The sequence below is a fragment of the Ovis aries genome, chromosome X (assembly GCF_016772045.2).
Source record: "Ovis aries strain OAR_USU_Benz2616 breed Rambouillet chromosome X, ARS-UI_Ramb_v3.0, whole genome shotgun sequence".
NCBI classification, from domain to species: domain Eukaryota; kingdom Metazoa; phylum Chordata; class Mammalia; order Artiodactyla; family Bovidae; genus Ovis; species Ovis aries.
The window spans coordinates 113,629,046-113,634,666 of NC_056080.1; positions in this window are offsets into that span (position 1 = coordinate 113,629,046).

The window sequence follows — 5,621 nt, forward strand, 5'->3', positions numbered from 1 at the left end:
GGCTACGGGTTTGATCCCTGGTCAGTGAACCAACATCCCACATGACTCATGGTGCAGCCAAAAAATAATAATAATTTGAGATCTGATGGGAGAACAGTCTAGGCAGAGAGGGGTATGTGAGCAAAGGCAAAGGTAGGAAAGAGCTCAGCTTGTTAGAGGAGGGAGAGGGCAGGGAACCAGGGTGGCAACAGAGGGCTCAGTTCAGGCAGTGCCATGTAGGTCAGAGCACGTGGCAATCTGCAGGGGGATGAAATGATGTGATTGATGTATTTAGGTTCATGCTGACTTCCTTCTGGATATGGATTGGTGAGGGGAGAAGGGAGGGAGAAACATGAAAAGATTTAGGATATGTTTGAGATCAAGTCAACCAGACACTAGATTAAATGTCAGGGGTCAAGGAAAGAAAGCATTCAAAGTTGGCTTCTGGGACTTCCCTGGCGGTATACACTGGTTAAGACTCTGAGCTTCCAGTGCAGGGGTCATGGGTTTGATCCCTGGTCAGGGAACTAAGATCCTACGTGCCGTGCAGCATAGCCAAAAAAGGAGGAAAAAAATGATAGCGTCTCAATTGTCAAGCCCTGGATTGAGCGACTGCCTGGATGATGATGCTATTTGCAGAACTAAGAAAGGCTTTGCACAAGCGACTTTGGAGGAAGGGTCAAGAGTCCTGTTTTGAGCGCATTAGTCTCAGAGTGATGTCACGTGGTCAGTTGGATTCATAAGCCCACAGTTCTAGAGAGCAGTCTAAGCTAGAGAGATAGAGTCAGACATATAGAACTATTGCCCCTGTGTATACCCACTGATGCCAAGCACAGGGACTGGCATATGTCAGACAGTCTATGAAAGGCTGATTGGTTGAATAAATGAATGAATAAAAGGCTGCAGAGTCAGACTTTGGTTCAAATTTAAATCCTGGTTCTGCTACATCCTAACTTGACCTTGAACAAGTTATCAAACCTTCCAGATCCTCAGTTTCCACACCTTGTAGAATGGAGACAACAACAAAATCTGTTCCACAGGGTTGTTGTGAAGATTATAAAAATCAGTCCTGTAAAGTGCACAATCCTTGGTGCATAGTAAGTGCTCAGTACATTGGTGGCTGTTATAATGTTCAAAGCATGAGGAAGGCCCCAAGAGGGCCAGGCTCGAAGGGACACTTCACAGGGCAGCCCCAAAAGGTGGGACCTTGTAGCCAGCCTGTGACATGACAGGCAGCAAGGCCTGGTTAGTTTCACCCTCTGGAGCCAAACTCTTGAGTTCATAATCCTGGCTGAGGCACTTACTAGCTTACTTAACCTCTGTGTGCCTCAGGGTATTTTAAAAGTATTATTATTTAATCTCTAAAATAGATATAATAATAGCCCTATCTCATACGACTGTTGTGAAGGATTAAATGAGATGATCCATGGACAAGGCTGAGAACAGAGTCTGGCTAAGACCCTGTTCTAAGGGCTCAGTAAGTGTTAGGAGCTATTATCACGGCACTGTAGGAAGGAGGGAGGGAGCTGCGAATAGGCTCCAGCTGTGTCCTTGACCTCCCTCCAGAGAAGACAGTGCTCAGCCACCCACCCTGCAGCTGCCGGCAGTACAGCTCAGTTCTCCCAACACGCTTCCTCCGACCCCTCCCCAGCAGCCCTCTTCCAGTTTGTGCAGCTCCCCGAATAGCCTGCAAGCCTTCGGCAGCGCGCTGGTCTGGAAAGGGCTGGCTCCTTGCCACAGGGTGGCGGACACACGGGCCACCTCCCCCTTCACTCCAGGAGACGCTTTAGCCACAGGCTAGGCAGAGGGAGTCCAGGTCCCCATGCTGCCTGGAGTTGTCTAGGAGCAGAGAGAAATAACCAACTGAGAGAGTCCCAGCAGCCCCCGGGCTTCTTTACCATTCCAATGCTCCCTTTGTTGCTAAGAAGCAAAACTTCCCCATCCCCACTGGCACCAGCCTGCCCATTGTTCTCCTAAGAGACCATCCCAAGCCAAGAGCCAGGGCTACCTCCGCCTTACAGAAGTGGCAGCCTGGAGAGGGGTGTCATATAACCCGACTCCCCGCAGCTCAAGACTCTAGAACAGGCCCAAGGGCAAGTGTTGTTGGGCAGACCCCAAACGCGCCCCCTCCCCCCCGCAAAGTCACTGAAAACATTTGGCCTGGTTTTTCCCCTGCACTAGGCTACCTGTGGTGACGACTGCTCAGGGCCCTGTGAAAGTGAAGTCACTCAGTCGTGCCCAACTCTTTGCGATCCCATGGATAGTAGCCTGCCCCAAGTTCCTCCATCCATGGGACTTTCAAGGTAAGAGTACTGGAGTGGGTTGCCGTTTCCTTCTCCAGGGAATCTGGAGAAGGGCCCTGACATCCGAGCAATAGGCACAAGGCTAGTGTCTAATCTCAGCTCCATTTGAGCAAAGTGAGCCTTGTGGGTTTCTCCCAGAGGTGGGAAAGCATAAAATATCCCACCTGGAAGAGACAGAGAGATTTCATGAACAGATGGTCCTTCAGGCAGATGGAGATGGATGGGTCTGAGGGGAAAAGGTGTGGGGTGCTCCTTTCCCCAAATGAGAGGGAGCCTCTTTGGTACTCTTGCAGATTCTGACTCTGAATCTGGTTATGAGGCAGCCTTTTATTTACCTCCTCCTCTGGTTAGTTATCTGCCTGGGAGTTTTTCGTCACCTCAATGCTCACCTTCCTCTCACCTGAGAAAGAAGAAAGTCTTCATCCACATGTTCTTGTCTCTAGAACCCTCTCTCAGCATGTCTTCAGTGACTCTCCATTGCTAAAGGATCAACTTCCAACTTCTTTGAGGCTTATCAGTACAAAGAAATTTTTAGCACTAGAAAAAATTTTGTCTTTCTCCAGATCCTCTGGAGAAAGGAATGGCAATCCACTCCGATATTCTTGCCTGGAGAATTCCATGGACAGAGAAACCTGGTGGGCTACAGTCCGTGGGGTTCCAAAGAGTCAGACATGACTGAGTAATTCACACACAACTTATAAGTATTGACCTGACTCTGCCTTCTGGAGTCACCCAGAACTTGACTCTGGGTAAGAGCTAGCCCATTGCACATCAGAAGTCGGCTCCCCTGTGCCCTCTTCGTAGAGAGGCAGTATGCGGCAGGGACTAAGATCACAGGATCTGCAACATCAGCCTGGAGTCTGACTCTGGACTCTGCCACTTCCCAACTGTGTGACCTTATGTAGGTCACCTCTGTGAGCTTCTGTATCCTGTCCATAAAAAGGGACTAATAGGGGACTTTCCTGTTGGTCCAGTGGTTAAGACTCCTTGTTTCCAATGCCTGACTGGGGAACAAAGGTCCCATATGCTGTGCGGTTCCCTCAAAAAAATTTTTTAATGGGGGAGGGGTGTAATAATAGTACCATCTTCACGGGAGGAGTCATGGGGAATAGATGAGGTGATGTATGTAAATCAGAATGTACGGTCAGCTGAATAATGGCCTCCTGAAGACATCTACATCTTCATCTGCAGAACCAATGAATGTGCTATGTTATATGGCAAGAAGGAATTACAGTTGCTAATCAGCTGCCTTTAAAACAGGGAGATTAGGGAATTATCTCAGGTTATGTGGATGGGTCCATTATAATGAGGGTCCTTAGACATGAAAGAGGGAGGCAGATTCCCAACTGAAGGGACATGAAAAAGTCTTGATTGGCCATTGCTGGCTGGGAAGACAGAAAGGCGTCACGAGCCAGGGAATGTGGCCAGCCTGTCGAAGCTTGAAGAGGTGGAGGAAATGCATTCTCCTTGGAACCTCCAGAAGAACACAGCCCTGCTGACACCTTGATTTTAGCCCAGTGAGACTCGTTTCAGGCTTCTGACCTCCAGAACTGTAAGAGGAGACATTTGTGTTTATTTTAAGCCACTAAGTTTGTGATGATTTGTTACAGCAGCGATAGGAGACTAACCCAGGCTGACTCCAACCCTTCCCCGACTGGTCTCCACTCTTGCCTCTCTCCAATCCATTCCTCACAACATGGCCAAAACAGTGTTTCCAAGACCCTCATCTAACCAAGCCACATCCCGCAATACAACTCCTCTCTGTTTTCCAAATGTGCCCCAGGACCTTTGAACCTGCTGTGTTTTGTTTCAAAGGTACCATGCTCCCCTGAGTAACACTTAGTCAGCCTTCATAAACGGGCTCAAAGATGAAAACCTGAATCCCCAGTCTGTGTCAGGTTCTCTGGGTTAGTGCTCTCAGAGCACCCTGCACTCCTCTGTAGCATGTATACATTTCTAAATAAATACATGTATTTATCAGCTTCCAGGTTTCTTGGCCAGCAGGCTGTAAGCGTCCCTTGGGGCCAAGACAGTGCCCATCTCACTCACCGAGCCCAGTTTCTGGCACTGCTGCTGCTAAGTCTCTTCAGTCGTGTCCGACTCTGTGCGACCCAATAGACGGCAGCCCACCAGGCTCTCCCATCCCTGGGATTCTCCAGGCAGGAACACTGGAGTGGGTTGCCATTTCTTTCTCCAATGCATGAAAGTGAAAAGTGAAAGTGAAGTTGCTCAGTTGTGTCCAACTCCCAGCGACCCCATGGACTGCAGCCCACCAGGTTCTTCCGTCCATGGGATTTTCCAGGCAAGAGTACTGGAGTGGGTTGCCACTGCCTTCTCAGCATAGGGAGTATTCAATAAATGGCAGCTCTTATCACTGTTTTGTTTTTGAATCTTCACCATTTTGGTTGACCCACAAACACTGTAGCTTGCAGTCCTTTTTAAAAGTGGTGCCCTTGCCTTGACCTGGTACTCCAGGGGTGGCAAGAGCAACACAGAGCGGAACACAGAGTTGGGGGCAGGCATGCCACTTCCATTGATGCAGCTGAGGGCTATGGTCCCACTCCACTAACTACATCACCCTCTCAGCTCCAGCTGAGCTTGTGGTCACATAAACCACCCACACTCCTGCTCTAGTTTTTGTTTCCATCAGAACATCTGTCAAGCTAGCTCTCCCTATCCTATTTCTGTAAGGTTGTTCTTGGTCACCTAAGCGTTGAGCTTTCCTCTCATCTTGGTGGGGTTTCATCATCTAGTGTTGGGACCCTTGTTCCAACCCGCCTAAATCTTTCTGAGTCCTGGTCCAGCCATCACTCCCAACCTCATGTCATTTACACCCCTGAGTCATACGTCCTTGTGGCTGCCTCCAAGTTCTGGGTGACCACATGGAGCAGGCCAGATCTAAGAACCTGGCCCTGGAAATGTTCCTGGGGTCCCCCTGGGCCTGGCACCCACCACAGCACATTGACTCAACAACACAAACTGGGCCTCGGTCAAGTCCTGACTTTATCACCTCTGTGGCTGTGAAATTGGAAAGAATAGTCTATTAGTTTCCTGGGGCTGCTATAATGTAGTACCACAAATGTGGTGGCTTCACGCAACAGAAACTGCTTCTCTTACAGCTCTCAAGGCTAGAAGTCCAAAATCAACTTGTCCTCTGGGCCGAAGATTCTAGTGCATATCCTTCCTTGCCTCTTCCAGCTCCCGGTGGCCCCTGGTGTTCCTTGGCTTATGGCAGCGTAACCGTAACTACAGTCTCTGCAATGTGCCCTTCTTCTGTGTGTGTCTCTGTGCATCCTTTCTTCTTCTCATATGGACACTACTCATCAAATTTAGGGTCCA